The 19,004-nt window shown below is 46.6% G+C and overlaps 1 protein-coding gene across 6 annotated transcripts in view; it reads right to left on the bottom strand.

Moving 5' to 3' along the window:
- RAD54L2 (RAD54 like 2) overlaps positions 1 to 19,004 on the bottom strand; it is a 95,227-nt gene that overhangs the window by 62,518 nt on the left and 13,705 nt on the right. For 2 of the 6 annotated variants that reach the window (XM_082321147.1, XM_082321141.1), the window contains exon 1: positions 11,870 to 11,975. The exons of 2 other annotated variants lie outside the window; for them this stretch is intronic. The gene's annotated coding sequence lies outside the window, so the exon portion shown is untranslated. Of the gene's footprint in view, positions 1 to 3,066; positions 3,136 to 11,869; positions 12,008 to 19,004 lie in introns of those variants that run through there. 2 more of the 6 variants (XM_082321144.1, XM_082321143.1) reach the window with 2 other exon arrangements.

Here is a 19,004-nt window from a genome sequence, read left to right as displayed (position 1 = left end):
TGTTTGTTTTTTTTTTTTTTTTTTTTTTTAATTGAAAAATCAATGCAGTTGCCACTCAAAGGGCAAAAGTACCATAGATTATATCATGCAGTTAGACACCCTTGCTGCGCGCATCCCTCTCCCCACAGCAAATACTTTTAAACTGCCCAGAGCTCAAAGCAAAATACGGATAGACCTCCTCATGTAAGTCCTTAATATTTAACATATTTAATGCTAGCCTCTATGAACAGGTTGTTGCAATTACATGTGGGTACTAGCATTAAAGGGGCAAAGAAAAGATAAGGCTCTGTTCTGGGGAGCAGGAAGATAAGCTGCCCTGCCTAGAGAAACTGGTAACTAGCACTGACAGAAATTTCTCTAGGTTAGGGCAGGTCCTTTCCTATATGCACTCAAGCAGGACTCATGAAAGGAACACCTGTCTGTCGTGACAAAGGGAAGTGATGCAATCTGCACCATGAGAACACGTGGGTAATTTCTTTAACCTCATGAAGAGGAATTTGCTTTGGCCATGATGCCCTTGCCTGAAATCAAGGGCCAATTTTTAGTACCTGAATAATAGAAAATCACCTCCTTCAGTCCTCTACCTTTCTTTGTTTTCATGTTCTGTCTTATTATGTCTGGGATAAGTAGATATTCCTGAGCTGTCCCTAGAACATAGGCCTCTTCCCGAGATCTTCTTCAGGGAATCAATATTTTATTTTATTCTTGATCTCAGAAACCTTTGCTTTGCTCCCAATCTACGCTATACTTTGCTGCCTGCTTAAAAAGCATGGCTCCTGGCATGCGCTGCTTTCTCCACTTGAGGACTAACCTTCCCACAAGAGCAGGGCCCCCCAGCCCATCCTGTGCAACCAAGGGCCACTGTGGAGTTCTGGCCATAAATACATACTGGTATACATAGCCTCTCATGCACATTCCCTGCATGCTTTGTGCTTGTTTCACTCAACACTTGAACTTCACCCAAACTGCTCAAGGGGACATAACCTTCTTTGTCATGAAGTCCTAAAAGTCTTCTCTCATCCCTTCTCCTGCTAGGAATGAAGTTGCTGCTCCAGAAACTGCTAGTCTTGGTCTCCATTTTCTGACCCAGGCCACAGGTAACCCCTTCCACCTTTTACAGCCTCATGCTAAATGTCACAGACATGTGAAGATATGGGTGAGAAGAGACAGGTCCCCTCAGCAGCCCTGAGAAAGACACCTGTCTGATATAGGATGTAGGAGGAGTTCCAGCACAGTAGGACAAAACAAAGTACAAAAAGATGGAATCTTTATCTCCTGAGTTCTACAATCCTTCCCCTATCCCCAAAACCCCATCCAGACTCCTGAACAATTAACTCTGTTCCCCCTCAATCTTCCCTGCCATAAATAATAAGAGAGGTGGAGTTAGCTGACAATACTCATGGGAAGCAGCAGCATGAAACTGATGAGATTTCACGGAGGAACAGCCAAAAATTGTTTGCTTCCCCTCTGCCCCATCCTTTTTTATTGTGCCTTTTTATTTTCTAAGACATTAAACACAAATCATAAAGCCACCCATGAAAAAAAACCAAAACCAAAGACTAGAATCTGTAAGAGTTCAAAATCCCATTAAAGGGTGGACTTGAGTTTCTTTTGGCTAGCGTATAATGAATACAACCTAGCTAACCTGAAACCTAAAGACAGTAAAAAATTAAGGCGAGGCAGCAATATTTTTATTCAAGAAAAAGACATCAGAAAATTCAACTTTCAAATCCATTTTCTGTAAGGTAAAGGTGAGGGTTTTTTATTAAGTCGAAAAAAATACAAGTTGAAGTTTAAAAGGAAGATTCATTATTTCTGGAAATCTAGAAACAGCATCTGTATTCAAAGTTGGAGTGGGGTTTTTTTGTACCAGTTTGGAGTTTCCTTAAGGAAATCAGGAAAAAACGTTAGCTAAATTGCAGCTTCTTCATTTTCATCTCTCACTCTACTCCAGTTCTTGTGGTGCAGTTTTTCCACAATAATAACAACACTTGTAGTTAAAGCAGCAAGACTTGAAAAACTAGAGAATTCTATTAAAAGTACATGCCAGTATATTTTTAAAAAAACTATATTCCAAAATATTTAAAAACTGAAAGAGACCAGCAACCAATTTAGAAATAGACAAATCATTACTTTCGGAACCATTCTAGTTCACAATGATTACCTTTAAGAGAAAAAAAGGGAAAGAAGCCTCAAGTTTAAGCTGTGTCCTCCCAAGTCTTGCCTGCTATAGAGGCTGACAGCCCTCCAGAATGACATACAGCGCTCAAAAACGTTGTCTAGACTATGAATACAACCCATCATTGCTGCCTCGCTCTTGCCAATCTCCAAAATCTCAGGGCTACACAACGTGTAATGTATTAACTCTCCAAAGCTTGCACTGAGGCATGAGACCCCAGGCCAAATGCAAGACTCCGCCAGCCCTTCAGTGATGCAACTGCCTACAAGAGCCACAGGCAAGGAGGAAAATGCACACCTGAGGAAGGACTTTCTAATTTAAAACACTCCTAGAGCAGAAGCAACTGTAAAGAGAAACCAGAAGATTACTTTTTTTTTTTTTTTTAAAAGGAGTCATTGTAAGACTGCAAGTAAAGAAACTGTTCCCTTCTAAAGACTCTGTATCTCTTTCTTTACTGCCTTCTCTTTGTCAGCAAATGGGTCAGACAAGATAACAGAAAGGACAGGGAGAGATACAAAAGGAGAGGCACACCCCCTCCAAGAGGCAAGGAAATTCAAAGATTAAAATATGAACAGCTTCCCTCAACAAAAGGATTTTCTGTCTAAGTCTTCCTGCACAGGACAGTCCAAGAGTGCAAAGAAAAGAATACAAGACCTTGCCTGTCTTGATGAAATAATAATGTAAGCAATAGAGGGGGAAAGGTAGCACTTGTCTGGAAAATGCTCTGAAGAGGTGACTTCTTCCAGCAGGACAGTCTTTTTCAGTGTAAGAAAGTTATTTGCTATAGCACCTGCCCTTCGCCAAAACCAGAGCTACTGAACGTATGTACTACATCTGATGCTTGCTGGAAACATCTTTTCTGCACAATAGCTGTTCGGTGTACACACCCATAAAGGCCATCTAGCAGCCATCTGCCACAAGTAAAGCATCCAGCTCTTGCAGGCTGTATTTCCCACGGCCCTTCCTCCGTTCACATGACGGGGCACGCACTCATCCTGTGATGGGGGAAAAGATCAAGATGTCTGGAAAGGTGCCTACCGGGAGTAAGCTGCTGTCACGACCGGACTAGTTCCCGTCACACTCCCAAAAGAGTTTAGGAAAACATCCCAAAACAACTGTCCTGATAGGCCACTGAGAACCCAAAGGCAATCAATCGTCTCCATAATGGCCAAGACAGGAGAGGACTCACAGCTTTCCCCCCCCCATGTCCGTCACCATTTTGGCAGATAGGACACAACAGAAACCATTTCTTTTGGTGGCCAAGAAACACACTGATTTCATACTGGCAGAGAAATAAAAGACACTGCATCCTTAAGCATTCACACTCAAAACTACCTCTGCCACCATGAGCATGTGCAACTTCTTCCCCCAATTAAAAAGCCATTTTTACAGAATGTAATGACTTAGCCCCCAACACTGACAATATAAAGTTCACCTCTCACTCCTGGTGAGGAGACTTCTTAAGAGCCCTAGTCTGAACACAACCGGGTGAGATCTGTTTGGCACGTGCAAATACTCCTGTACTTGTGTGGTAGCATGTACACTCGTACATTTACAAGTACCTGTACAGTGTACATGTGCAAATACTCCTCATGCATATCTTTCAAGTGATATTTCATCCTGACTTGATGACTTCGAGAGATGGTTACATCCTAATTTCCCTTAATAGTTACAAGCATCTTCCTAATGCCTTCAGTGGTTAATCACATTCATTGTTAACAATCTGTGCCTTTTTCCTGATTTGAAATAACCTTTTTAATTTCCTGCCAGGCACTGGCTGCTATCATATCTTTTTCCACCAAATTAAAGAGCCCATTGGTACACAGCCTATTTTGCCCAAAGAAAATTGAGAAACTTTTAAATACCTTGCGATAAGCTAAACCAATTTATTGAGCACTTTAAGAAAAAGTTTTATAATGAGTGACTTAATCACCCAAGCAACATTGAACACTACATCTTCATTGCTTTTGAATATCTCTTTTAAAATACAAACATTAAACCGGTCAAAATGTTCCCAAACTGACTTCACCTCTGTCTTTATTCAGTATTTCCTGTTATTATGGATGCGCATTAGTATTAAAAAAGTAATTAGCTTATTTTAGCAGCCCTCATATCCACAGTGTTACTCTGAGGACTGACATATTGCCATACATCTGCTCTGCTTCCACCATCCTTTGCAAGGTCACTGGTTTCTGGAAGCACAATTCTTTATGCTAGACCTACAGCCTCCAGTCTTTCCCACAACATGCATAACTTCGTGCTCCAGCTCTATAAAAAGATATTTGGCCATATTAGACCCAAACAATTCAGAGGACACTGTACAGCTGCCATTCCTTCTTCATGCTTCACCACTCAGAGCAACCTTTACATAATCCACAAATTTGATCGGCTCTAATTTTATGTTTTCTACCAGGCCACTGATCAAAATACTACAAAGCACTAGACTACTATAAATAAATGCCTGAAAAAGCCTCCGTTCATATTCTGTTTCCCACATCTACTATTTTTAATCTAGGTTTTGACTCACTGACCATACATGAAACCATACCTGTTGAACAAGATTAACTTTTCAACAATACCCTCATTGATTAGTATTAGAGGAGGAATGGGAATATAATTATCATACAAATCCCATACATAAGTATATGTTTGATACAAGAGCTTTAATTATGATTTTTTTATCTTCCAGAGCATTGATACTCACCAGCCATATAGTAGTTTCCTTTACCTCACTAATTTTGAGTAACTCCTACCACCAGCCCTCTGTAAACAATTCCTTTTTGAGTAGCATCCTATTTTCCAAGTTGACTCAACAGGCTGTGTGAGTACCTCCACGCCACAATCCCTTTTCAGGTTCACAGATTTTTGTTTGGTTTGGGGTTTGGTTGGTTGGTTGTTGCTGTGTTAGCCTTTGGGTGCAACACACAGCTAGAGCAATTCACATGAAATCAGTACACTTTAACAACCTATTTATTCCACATTCCACATCTCCAAATATAACAACCCACACTTAATTGATGCTGATATCCTGGATAAGACTTGAGTTTCTCAGAGACTGGAGAAAATCTTTGATGAATTATTGTGTCTTAAAACATTATTTCCACACCTCTGGTGGGCTAGAAAAGCTTTCTTCACAAGCAAAAAATTTAGGTAAAAATTTTTATTGTCAAGGGAAGAAAGTACAAGTCAAGACTATGGAACAGGTTGCCCAGAGAGGTGGTAGATGCCTCATCCCTGGAAACATTCAAGGTCATGTTGGATGGGGCTCTGAGCAACCTGATCTAGTTGAAGATGTCCCTGCTCATTGCAGGGGGGTTGGACTAGATGACCTTTGGAGGTACCTTCCAACTCAAATTATTCTATGATTCTACATTACCTCCACCACGTTTCAATTCTTTCCCATACCGTGCTTGCCCTACAAACTCTTTGTACCTGATCAGCCATATTGGCTGTGTAACAGAAAGGTTCTGTAGTTTCTGTTAATCAATTCTGCCCTTGTATAGCTCCAGTTCTTTGTTAATTAGATCAAGCTAGCTTTCCATAGAGAATGCCAGAGTAAAGTTATCTGCCTGTAATCTGCCAAATCACTACAAAACCTCTTTAATTGCTTTTATAAGTTTAGTGCCTCTCTTAAGGCTCTCTTGTTATGTAAAGTGCATTGTGTTGCATGTTAGGCCCTGATCAAAGTCCTCCTCATGTTCAGCCTAAGTTTTGATGTATTCGTAGCACAAGAAAGCATGTGGGTATATTGAGCTTTTCCAACTTTGATTTTCTACTTATCTGCCAGCAAAAGTCCACCAGCATAGAACCAATTACAGTGGCAAAAGAGAGTTTCTGTTAATATGCTTAATCCTTGGTGTCATGGTTTAACCCCAGCCAGCAACTAAGCCCCACACAGCCGCTCGCTCACTCCCCCCCAGCAGGATGGGGGAGAGAATCGGAAGGGTAAGAGTGAGAAAACTCATGGGTGGAGCTAAAGACAGTTTAATAGGTAAAGCAAAAGCCACGCAGGCAAGCAAAGCAAAACAAGGAATTCATTCACCCCTTCCCATGCGCAGGCAGGTGTTCAGCCATCTCCAGGAAAGCAGGGCTCCATCACACATAATGGTTACTTGGGAAGAGAAATGCCATCACTCCCAATGTCCTCCCCTTCCTTCTTCTTCCCCCAGCTTTATATGCTGAGCATGACATCGTAGGGCACAGAACATCCATTTGGTCAGTTGGGGTCAACTGTCCCAGCTGCGTCCCCTCACAGCTTCTTGTGCACCCCCAGCCTGCTCGCTGGTGGGGTGGGGTGAGGAGCAGAAAAGGCCTTGACTCTGTGTAAGCGCTGCTCAGCGATAACAAAAACCTCCTTGTGTTATCAACACTGTTTTCAGCACAAATCCAAAATATAGCCCATATTAGCTACTATAAAGAATATTAACTCTACCCCAGCCAAAACCAGCACAATTGGCTACAAATTTCAGTTACAGCAGAAGAAAGCGTTTTGTGCCAGTGTGTACTAAAGCTTCTACCAGTACCACTGCATATGCACGTGTAGAGGAGGAGGAGGAGGAGGAGGAGTCACATCAAGTCATATCTGCAAGAAGCTGGTTCATCTCATCAACCCTCCTTCTTTTCAAATAGGTGTTCAAGAAGCTAATGGCAACCACACTTCACAGCTCAAAAACTCCTCCTAGGATTTAGGACAGTAGTAGCAGGCACTGTTTCTAAGGTTTGACCGCTGTACTCACTGTTTACACTACAAGCCACACTGATAGCATCTAACATTTTTTCAGCCTCGTTTTGAAGCAACTGGCTAAAAGTCTTCCCCTTAAGATTTCTGCATCCTTGAATGATATGTTCAGTCATGAAGTTATTCAGCACTTTTCTTGAGCCCAGAATCAATACTTCCTCCAGACAGGTGCATACCAGCCTTTATGTCTTTTCTGATGTTTGAATAATCAACTCTCACTAATACCCGAGTTGCTTCGTTCTTCCTTTCTTTGTTTCTGCATTCAAACTTGCAGATACACCCGCAGAATAGCAGCTTTGGAACAAGCTGACAGGCCACCACAGAGTGCTTCAAATCACTGTTCCTACTTACACATTTTAGAGCAACCTGAAAATGCTGTTATTAAATGTAAGTGATGTAATACTTCCCCCCCCCCCCCCCCCCCGCCTCCTTCAAGTGAGCTCGTTACTTTCAAAATGCCACAAGATTTTTGGAGGTGTCAGACTGACCCCAACTCCAGCATTACCACTGAGCAAGAACAAGATTTAACTTACCACAGCTGCTTTGAAATTACAACAGCACTGAATCAGTCTCGCTTGTAGGACTAAACTGGCATTCTGCTATTCCACTTCAGACATAGAATTGAGTCAATGGTATGCCTGACCTTCAAGAATTTCTAAAAGCCTATTTTCTATACTTTGAGGTATTTTTCAAAGCAACAATTCTTGATAAGTTTTATATCTGCATGGCTGAAAGCAATATATACTTTTTCATGCCCGCCCCCTTTTTCCCCCCAAAACTTGTTTCAACTTCAGATATACTAATTCTGTTAGCAAATATGTGCAATTAGCATTTGCTGGTTATCACATACAAAATATTGATCAGTAACTTTCTTAGTATTACTTAGAATGAGAAGTCACCAGCTAGCTAGTTTAAAAGAATGACGACTTAGAAAGAAAAACAACAAACAGAACACCACCACCATATTCTCAGAAGTCCAACTAGCTTCTAAAGGTGCCTGTTCAACAATTTTTCCCCTCTCACGGCTACCTGTAATTCCACCTTCTTCCTTCTCACAGTATGTAATGACACTTGATTTCTTCAACTAATTCTGCCCCTTTCTCAAATAAGAAATGGTGTTATTTTATGATTCCCCTTCATCTTTAAGATTCTGTTTCTTAATAAGCATAAAACCCTAGAAATTAAACTTAAGGTTTCTAAAAGTTAACAAGAAATGAAATTTTCATTCATTGTTTCAAATTACCTAAATATCAGATTCTACATGTGCTATTCTATAAGTCCAAACCCAAATATTGATTTCTACTTCTTCTGTGTTGGTGCAAGTACTTAACAAACACTGATTTGGGGAGCAGGGGGAAACCACAGCTCTCTATAAACTCTTCTATTTTTATATAGCTAAAAATGTTGCTTAAACACAACAAATTCCTGTCGTGCAATAAGCGTTCTCTGAAACAAACCCAGCTGTAATTAACTTAACATACTTGACAATCAGGAAAATATTATGTAGAAATTATTTTGTGTAAACAGAAAACACGTCTCAAAATTATATCTGTACCAAGTATCTAGGAATATCAAATGGTACTTAACATCTGCAGGAACTAAATTCTCCAGAATTAAGTTTAAAATAAGAAACTTTATTAGCAGAGAATATTTATCCTACACTGTATTATCTCCCAAAAACTTCTCAGTACCTGAAGAAAACAAGTTCAAAGAAATTACAGAAACATAATTGCACTACAACTAGCTGCATTCTTAAAAATACTGTATCTAAATGTTTCATCTAAGTCATACCCATAAACAACACTATTGAAAACACACTTCCTACGCTATTAGATTCTGAATTTGATCAAATGGGATTCAACTCAATCCTCATGGGAAAAGTCTCACTCCCCTGCCACTCCCTTCTTAGCCTAGTAACCTGATACATCTCAAAGACGTATTTGAAACACCATAATTTTGAGAAACAAAGTCAAGGCAATGCAACAAGCAGACCTGCTGGCTGGGAGGCACAACCAGTCAGGATACGTGTGACGGTAGAAGAGTTAGGAAAGGCCAGGTAGCCAACAGTCACCACTAACAACAACTGGAATATGCAGGAAAGGATGGAAAAATGACTGCTTAGTGCTGCAGAAGGTGCAATTTGATGCACGTGTGTAAACATACACACATATATGTGCACACATACACATTAACAAGGCTCTTTTCAGAAATGCATGGCAGGAGGATGAGAGACAACGGCTGTGTGCATGTGTATACAAATACATACATGCACATACATGCATATGTCCACACAAAATGTAACACGCGGTGGACAGCAAGCTAACCATGAGTCAGCAGTGCGCCCTGGCAGTGATGCAAGCTAACAGCATGCTGGGCTGTATCAGCAGGAGCATAGCCTGCCTGACCAAGGGAGGCGATCACTCCCTTTCACTTGGCACTTTATAAACACATCTGAAAGACCATGTGCAGTTTTCGACACCCCCAGTACAAGAAAGACACAGATAAGCCAGAGTGAGTTCGGTGGAGGGCTACCAAGATGCTCAGGAGGACAGACCACTTGTGTGAAGAGAGGCTGTGAGAGCTGCGGTTGTCCAGACTGGAGAAGAAAAGGATTTGGGAAGCTGATGGCAGATCTCCCATACCTACACAGAGGTTATCAAGAAGATGGAAGGCTGTGCACAGGCTCTGCACAGAGGTGTGTGGCAGGAGGACACGAGACATAAACTGCAACAGTGGAGGTTGTGACCTGACATAAAGAAAAGGTTTTTCCCTATGAGGACAGTCAAGCACTGGAACAGGGACACGGAGATTGATGAATCTTTGTCTTTGGAGGGTTTAAGACCTGAATGAACAAAGCCCTGGTATGAACTTGGGGTAGATCCCACTTTGAGCAGCAGGTTGGACTAGACACCTCCTGAGGCCCTTTCCAACCTGAATGACATCAACTTGGATCCCAGAGAACACTATAAATGCCTGTTACAATTTTCTATGCCAGATTATACCTTTCAAATCTCCACTAAAATGCAACCACTCCCAAGACGAGACAGAAAACATACTGTTTGGTTCTTTTCCTCAGAAGAGCACATGATGTTCCCATCCAGGATCTGCAATATCAAAACTGGAATTTCAAGAGATTTTAGGGATACAGAAGTTACCAGTTACTCAAGTGTAGTACAAGTGGAACGCAGCGGCTAAACATTCAGCTTTTTTTGGGAAGGAGAAGGTGGCATTCAGTCTGAGGCAGTGTTAACCCAGAAAACATCACACATCCATAACAGCTCTTCTTTAAAGCAGCAACTGCATTTTTCTTGGAAACTTCACATTCAGCACCTACCATTAATGAACAACCCCAGGATAACAAGCTACATTGTTCACTCTTTATATTCAGGATGTATAGCTTCACGCCTGGGCAAAGAGGCCTTACTTAGTAAACTAAGGCCATGTCAGAGCTACCATCAGAAGGACCAGCAGTGGTCTAAGCGGGCTGTTTTGTTTTCATCCCTCTGCTGGGTGTTACTCCCCCTAGAGCAGAACTACCAAAACAAAGGCTGATTATTCTAAACTAATAGATTTTGCATTGAAGCAGACAGAGACTGCTCATAAGGTCCATTACTCTAAGTCAGGGAGGGGAGTTACCACCTTCAACTAGGCAGCAGGAACATCTTAAACCAACACAGAAGTTTCTACAGCAATTTCCTATGGGCTAAGTGATTATTCACTAGGCACGATGCTTGTATAACTGCACAAAGAACATCAAACGTTAAGAAAGTTAAAAAGACAAGCAAATGTGATCATTAGCATCTTATTAGCATAAAAAAGGAGGGAAAAAGAGCTCCATTTTTTCCTTTTAAAGATTTTTTTTTTCAATAAAAATTCCACACCTGCCTATAGAGTGATATACTAAGAACTTTTTAAAGCACCAGTTTTGTACAAATCGATGAAGTGGCAGGAGTTTACGAGTATCTTACAAATGTGAGCACTGGAAATATCCAGTCACAACGTAGCCACCGGCAAAAGCAGCCCATAAACTATTCCATGGAGGGAGCAAGTTATAAAGCAGTGGGACAGGATCAAGCGAGAAGAGGTAACAGCTCAACAAACCGAGCCTTCTCCCTCCAAAGCTCACCAACAAGCCTTACACAGACACCAAATTATTACTTTGCGTGCCTGTTTACCAGCCCTACAGATCACTGCTGTTCAGTCACAGCAGGAGCGTGACAACCGCTGTACCCCGGCACAGCCAGACTCCGTCAGGCCCCTCTGGCTCAGTACCCTCCTTCCAGCACGGGCCGACACCCGAGGAGCCACGACCCCCCACGGGAGGCAGGTGCAGCCCCCCCACGGCCCCCAAAATGAGAAACTCGCTTAGGCCCGAAAACGCGGCGTGCACCGACCGAAAGTCGGCGGGATGCTGAGGGCGGGAGCCGCGCTGCCCCGCCGGCCCCGAAGCCCGGGCTCGGCGGTGCCCGGGCCGGCCGCCCCGCTCCCACGGCAGCCGGCGGGGCCCGGGTGCAGCCTCAGCCCGACCCTCGCCCCCAGGCTCAGCCCGGCGGCCGCGCAGCCCCCGGCTCCCTCACCCCGCACCGGGACCCGCCCCCCCAGGCTCCACAGCAGCCGGGGCCGTTGCCCCGCCGCCCTCCCGCCCCCGGCCGTAACACCCCCCGGCCCCTCAGACCGGGTGGCCGTTTCCCCGCCGCCCCCACTCCGTCCCCCCGGGCCCGGCAGCCGTTGCCCCATCAGCCCCCTTATTCCCCCCAGCCCGGGTGTCCGCTCGCCCACCGCCGCAGCCCCCCCCCGGGCCAGGAGGCCGTCGCCCCACGCCGCTCCCCACACACCCCCGGCGGGGCGGGGCGGGCGGCCGCGGGCCTCCCGCCGGCGCGCCCCTTCCCGGCCCGCTCCCATTGTGGCGGCGGCGGCGGCGCCCCCGCCGCGCCGCGCCGCCGAGCTCTCACCTCGGCGGGAGGCGGGGGGCTGCGGGCCGCGGCGGGCCCCGGGAGCTGGCGGCCGCCCGCCCGCCTCCGTCCCGGCCTCGGCGCTCAGCCGCCGCTCGGGGGCCGCATCACCCAGCGTCCGGCCCCCCACCCCCCGCCGGAGCAGCCGCAGGATCCCCCGGGCAGCAACAGGCGCCTCCGCCGCAAAGGTTCCGCAGGGCGGAGAAAGGTTCCCCCTCGCCCCAGAGGGCGGGAAGGTGGCGGGAGCCGCGCGGCGCGGCGGGGACGGGGCGGCCCGGCCCTGAGGGGGCCCCGCTCCCCTCGGCGGCCGTCAGGGCCCCGCTCGCTGCGGGAGGGGGCTGCTCCGCGCCGCCCGGGCCCGCCCGAGTCCCGCCGACCCCATCCGCCGCCCGGGCAGGCCCGGGAGCGGGGCCGTCGGTCCCGGCAGCCCACCTAGGGGCTGGAGCGGGTAACGGCGGGAGCCGCGCCCCGGCGGCGCGGCCGGGGGATGCGGGGCCTGCCCGGCTGCCTCGCTCACCGGCGGGAGCCTCGGCTGCTTCTGCCGGTGCCATCGGCTGTGAGGGGAGTTACTGCAGGGAGCGTGGGGGTACACCCCCCACCCCCCCCGCGATGCTGTTAATTAGCCACAGGGTCCCTTGGTAATTAAGGCTGAGGGGCGTCAGGGGGTCTCTCCTCCAGCCTCCCCCTCGAGGCAGGGACAATACAGAGCTCAGCTCTGGGCCTTGTCCTGTCAGGTCTTAAAACCCCTCAGGAATGAAATTCCATCAGCCCCTGAGCCCCCGCTCCTGCGCTGGACCTCTTCACAGGAGAGAACTTTTCCCTCATATCCAGTCTGACGCAAGACCCATTCCTGTTTACAGCCACGGATCCTCATTCTCCTGCCGCGAACCTGGCTCTGCCGCCTCCACGCTCTCCCCGCCGGTACTGGACGACCACCATTGAGCCCGCCCAAACCCTTCTCCAGCTCAACCCACCCAGTTCCCTCCACCTGTCATGTCCCAACCCTTTCACAGCCTCCACAGGACTCACTTAAATTCGCCTCTTTCACGTATTGGGGACATTCAAAACTGCACACAGCATTTCAGGTGGGATCTAATGAGTGCTGGGTAAAAGGGGAGCTCATCCCTCACCTCCACCAGCTGGCTGTGGTCCCACGGACCCAGCCCAGCTGCCAATAGCCTCCATCGGTGCCAGGACACGCTGCTGACACTGCACTGGGAGCATGCTGCTCACCCTGTTCAACAGCAGGAGCCTGGTGGTTCCTTTTGTTAAAGGGAAGAAAAAGAACAAGACCAACACAGAAAGTGCCTATCTGGTTCCCCAGGCCAATACTTAAATATCCAGCGCATGAAAAATAAAAGTGGGAGACAGCTATCTGACTCCAGATATGTAGTGGCAGCCTGGGCATGGTCAGTGTAACTAAATGCTTAGTCCCTTCAGGTGTTTCCTGGATTTCAGGGAAGCCAGAGCTGATCCAGAATAAAAGGACCATAACAGCACAGAGCCATCTCACAAACAGTGTGCCCCTGGGACTTTGCAAAGGCATGAGGTACCACAAAAAGCCTTCACCTAGATACATCCAAATCCTCCATGGGACCATCTTCTGTTAAATCTGACATGAAATTCCACGTTTTCCTTCCCTGCCCCACCCTGTCACACAGAGGAAACATTCAGAGAGGGACGATGGCAGAGGCCTCAGAGGCAGAGTGCAACAAGTGCAAGTTAAAGCAGGCAGAAGAGGCCCCCAGCAGAGCAGTCAGGAGTTCTTATTGGCTTTTATTCCACATTACATCATTAAAAAAATGTCACGCTTCAGGCATTTGCTCCACAGTAGCATTGACAAGCACAGTCCAGCTAAGGATGGCTGCTTCAGGGGCCACTCCTGTAGGCACTCCAGCAGCTATCACCTTCTCCTTATTTCTGTGAAGTTAACTAAGGCAGCTAAAATAGACCTGGAAAATTATTCTTGGCATCTGTAGGTGTTCGACCACTATCTTTCAAAGCCAATGAATCTTTGCGATTGGACATCCATGTTGTCCAGTGGATGTGTTGGGCTGTGTTTGACACAGGGAAGCTGGCTGCACAGTCCAGCTGCAGTGTTTGCCCCCTTCACACAGCTCCACATCACTCATGCTTTCTCAGCAGGTAGCTCACAGTCCAGCCTCAGGACACCCACATTCACCACACTGAAGCAGATGCCACCAGGAACTCACACCACCACCATTCAGTCCAAGCAGCAAATATGAGTTATTACTACTGGTTTGCAACACCGAAGCTGGAGTTACACCATCCAGATAGAACTGAGGTAGAAAGCTCAGGTGTTATTCTTCAAGGAAAGTACCCTCAAGTCCCACCACACGTGGCAGCTCTGGCTCCTTAAACAGGCACCAGCTGTTCTTTACCATCACTGTGGAAGATTAGGTTGAAGGAGTGACCCCTCCCAGAGCAAGCAAATTAAGAAATGGTCTGAAATCTTCTAAGTGGGATCAGTAGTTCCACTCAACTTGAGTGGAGCAGCTATCCACACAACCCTCCAAGTACCTTCACAGCCTTTCACGCATACATCAACCACCACCAAAAGTGCTACACAGACAACAAATTGACATGGTTCCTCGGGCCAGTGGCTTATTGCTCACGACAGTGGTGTGCCCTCTGACCTTCCCTCATGTTCTTCGCCTTGGGTGAATACTCCTGGGCACCTGCAGGAGGCTTTGCTCTGAGCTGGGCAGGCACCCAAGCATGGGGAAATTCCCTCAGCTGGGTGTTGGGAAAAAACAAAGCAAAGGGATGTGGAACACTGCTCCTCCCTTGCCAGACTCCTGCTCTAGCCTGCAGCCGTTATGCCAGCCTCAGGGCTGACACTGAATCCCCACTTTTTGCAAACCCAGCCAGTGCACAGGCCAAAGGGAAGACCCATAAGATCTGTAGAGCATTTGATTTTGACCTAATCTTCTTATGACACAGCTGCACACCAGTATGCGGGGAACTTTGGCACATGTGAGCAGCAACAGATCATTTCCCACCAGGGTCGAGGCTTCCTCCAGCACCCCACTGTACCAGCTCTCCTTTAGAGATCCCTGCACATCCAAGGTACAGCAGATCCTCTTCTCTAGGGATAAATAGAACTGACTGATATCCTACAATTGGGCCCCCAAAGAGCAAGGCAGACGTTATCTTAATACAGGAAAGGCCATCAGATTTTAAAGCAACAGCTTCAACTTCTATCTCTTTAAATGTTCATATCATTTACAGTCTGAATTGGGTTCCTGGGCAGTATCAGTTACATGGCTTAGGAGCTGTAGAGGACATTAGTACAATTCCTCTTCCTGAGATTTTTACAGCTTAATGGACAGGAAGTGTTGCTGGTGAGCCTCCAGCTTCTGACGCTCTGACCTGAGTCTCCCCCAAAGCTCCCCATCTTCCCTTTGTGCTTTTTTCTGTCCTAGAATTACTCTCAATTAACAGTACAAAAATAAAACCGATGTCATCCGTCCCTCCTAAGCTGCACATGCATTATTCATCAACATGCCTTAATTGATTCTCTAATAACCATGAGCACTTCTGCACTTGGCTATGTCGTTCTTGTCCAGCAGAGCACAATTTATGAAGTTTTATGCTACTTGGAAAAGGCACTTTCAAAGTGTTACCTTTCACAGCTTTTCTGATCTGAGCTTCAAGTTAGATCTGAACACATAGAGCCATCAGGCCTCAGTTTTGTGTCCAGACAAAAGTTTCCATCAAGTAACTCTGCTGCACTGATGCTCAGTGTCCTGACTGGGAAGTCAGCACTGCTCTAGGTACTCTGGACCCTCTTCCCACACCAGGGTCTTTAAAAGAGGTGAAAGGCAGGATTTGTGAAGGTCTCTGCACCTCTGAATAAATGCTCTGAAATGTGTAATCCACAGAACATATAAGGAGTTGAAATGCCCTTGCAAAAGCTTTCCATGAAAGTTATAGAAGCATCTCCTAAACCTACTCACCCTGCCACAGGGGACAAGGCTCTGTGAAGGTTGTCTCTAGAGCAGGAGAAAAATACACATACCATCAGGAGGATAACTCAGCTGCTCTGCCTTCAGTGCCCTGACACTAGAATACCTATGGATTCTTCCATCCTAAGCTCTGCCTGAGAGTTCAGGAAACTGAAAACCTGTGATGGGATGCTTGGAAATAGAGCCGATGCTGCCAAGGTGCAGTCCACAGACATAGTCAAAGGAGCAGGTCTGAATGTCACTCTACAACCCAGGCAGCTGGGAGCCAGTGTATGACACCCCATTCAAAGCCATTAATAGACCACTAACCTCATCACTGGCACAAATGTGTTGTGTTTGATGGGACCATAAATCACAGCTATTGTTTCTTAAGTACCTTAGTGTCAGCATTACAACTGCTACAAGCATAATTCCTGCTGCTGGTGGATATGCCCTTTCCTAGGTCCTTCTCTTTCAAGCGTTGGGCCTAATCTGCGTTACTTTGCCTGGCATGGAGGAGCCATAGTCATCGGTGTGCCATAATGACACTCCTCGTGCTCCCTGCAGACCTTCCCTGGCCAGCGGTGCCACAGCGCACTTTGCATCACACCACTATTCACCTGCTTAACCACATCTACGTTGCCTCCTTTTCCACACGCCTTTACTTGTCTCTGATTTCCCACATTTCTTCATTTGGTGCTTGCTCTGGATGCTGTTCACTGTTCCCTTTGCTTGCTGCTACACCATCCTACTGTGGGAGAAGGCAACACACTACAGCCAGTCCCTCACTCACAGCAGGCACACCCAAACTGCAGGATGGGAAACCTGCAGGTGCTGCCAAGCTGTTTCTATCCTGGGAGAAGGACTCAAGCAGTCATGCAGAGGGAAGGAAGTGAAAACTCAGAAACAGAAGTTCACTCTATTTTTAACATCACATTTAACGTAATGTTAAACTTTGCGCTGAAGGATTTGGTCAAGGAGTTACCAGGGAACCTCATCGCACAGCAGCCTGTTAAGTTTATGGTGTTTCAGCTTCACAGACATTTAACCAGCATCATGATATTTGGCTTGGATTTATTTCACTTGCACCTCAACACTAGGTCTGCAGCCATCTCCTTTCCCCACTAGAAGGGGCTAAAACTCAGACACTGGAAAACAGAAACAAGGGAGTTTTGTTATTGACATGTTAAAGGCAATCCTCATTACATGAAACAACCTGAAAGCTTCCTCCGCATGTTAGGCTCTGCACTAGCCCAACCCAGAATAGATTCAGTGTCATTACAGAGCAAGATCTCTCTGCTTGGAGAGTAGGCATTTATTTTGCTTTCTTAACCCTATGGTGAGCTGCTTTGGGAGGATTACAGCATTGAAATGTTGTAATGCCATTGCATAACTCAGCACAGCTCACTTGAAATGCTCTTCAGCCTTCAACATCCCATTCCCAAACACTGGGTGATAGAGTTGGGTGCAGCCCCTGGAGGAGGCAGCAGGAAGGTAAAACAAGGCACCACCTCTTCTAGAGGAAGGTGGAAGGGTTTACAATTTCAGGTCAGAAAAGGGAGAAGCAAAGTTGTGATGATACACAGAGTAACAGGAGGGAGTGAGGGCAAGATAGGGTGCTTTGCTCATAGCAGAGGCAGTGACATATTTAAAGAAACAAAAGTAACAAATTTAAGCACTAATGCAAGGCAACACCTTATTAGTAAAGGTCACACGGTTGCTCCTGGCAATCCCCACAGCAGGGTACCTGGCTAAAGCAGGGCTCACCCTGCATAGCCACCTACAGCAACGACAAGGACTGCGAGGCCAGCAGCAAAGCCCCCCTGCAGAGCCCACACAGACCTGCCATGCTCAGACCTCCCATGGAGGGGAGCAAAGTTAAACCTCCAGCTCATCTAAGTACATCATTGAATTACCTGTGAAGATCCATTAGCAAATTCACAGCAAGGTCAAACACATTTTGAGGTTACATAGCTTTCCTCTTGCTCTGCTTAGTCAGCATCACATACTGTCATGCAACTGAGAAGTAAGCAAGCAAAATCCAGCCTTACAAAAAGGCATTATCAGATTCTTACTTGCTTCTAAGCCCAGGCTGAGAAACCAAACACCTTCACACTCCCTCCTAGGCTCAGCTCACTCCTTTTAAGCCCTCCTTCCAAGCCAATTGGTTACAGCAGGTGCAGCAAGGTGAGCACAACAACATCCACCCCCAAAATGTGCTGACCCTTTCCTGACCAGCATGGGCTTTCTGCATCCCAGGGCATTTCACTCACCTAGGACAAGAGGAGGACACAGGCTAAAAAATCACCTCCTCACCTTCCTGGGAAAATAAACCCAGTGGCTGGTCAGGCCTGCCCTGCTCCCAGCTGTGCTTTGGAAGCTATAAGAAGGCACCAAGAGGTTATGTCTTTCCAACAGACAGCTCTTGGCTTGTCTTTATTGGAGGTACAACCAACTTTTATGCCACTCCAAAGAGACAAGGCAGCCTCCTTCTGCCAAGAGAGTAGGTGGGTCACAGAGCTGGGGGAGGCTGGTGTTCACTTTGCTTTTGCTGATAGCCAGCTCTACTTTTCTGTCATTAGCCATGGGGCAGAGAAGGTGATGCAATCCATGACCAACGTGACTAGGTTTTCACCGCCACTCCTTTGCCAAGACCTCCTCTCCAATGCTACAGTAATCTTTCTCCTGGGGAATTAACTTTGATAACACTCCATACAAGGGGGTTTTACCCTGTGTGATAACACTGTCCCTGTGTTGGGCTGCAGATGTCAGGGCCCCAGTGGGCCTTAATGGCCCTGACTGGCCTCACCTGGGGCTTCCACTCACACCCCCTGCCATTGGCACAGGGGCTCTATTTAAACTCAACCCTGGCCACTTAGTCTTAGGTTATGTTCTGGCTAGGATTGCTGAATGTGGTCTGTGGACTTGATTCTTAGCTTGACTTTGGCTCTGCCTTATTGCTATGAGCTTGGCTGATGATCTGAGTTCTTGGTTGATGTTGAATGCTGTCCCTCAGCCTGCCTGGCTCACCTGATTCAGGTATTGCAGTATGAACACTGACTGGTGAGACTCCTGTCCTGCTGGTCCTGGGATCCCCTTGGCTCCTAGTTTCTTGTCCCTTTAAGAGTAGCAGGTATTTGCTATTGACAGAGAAGTGAGGGACTACT

This window comes from Platalea leucorodia (genome assembly GCF_965183815.1).
Source record: "Platalea leucorodia genome assembly, chromosome: 9".
NCBI classification, from domain to species: Eukaryota; Metazoa; Chordata; class Aves; order Pelecaniformes; family Threskiornithidae; genus Platalea; species Platalea leucorodia.
This window is presented reverse-complemented; position numbering and strand designations above follow the sequence as displayed.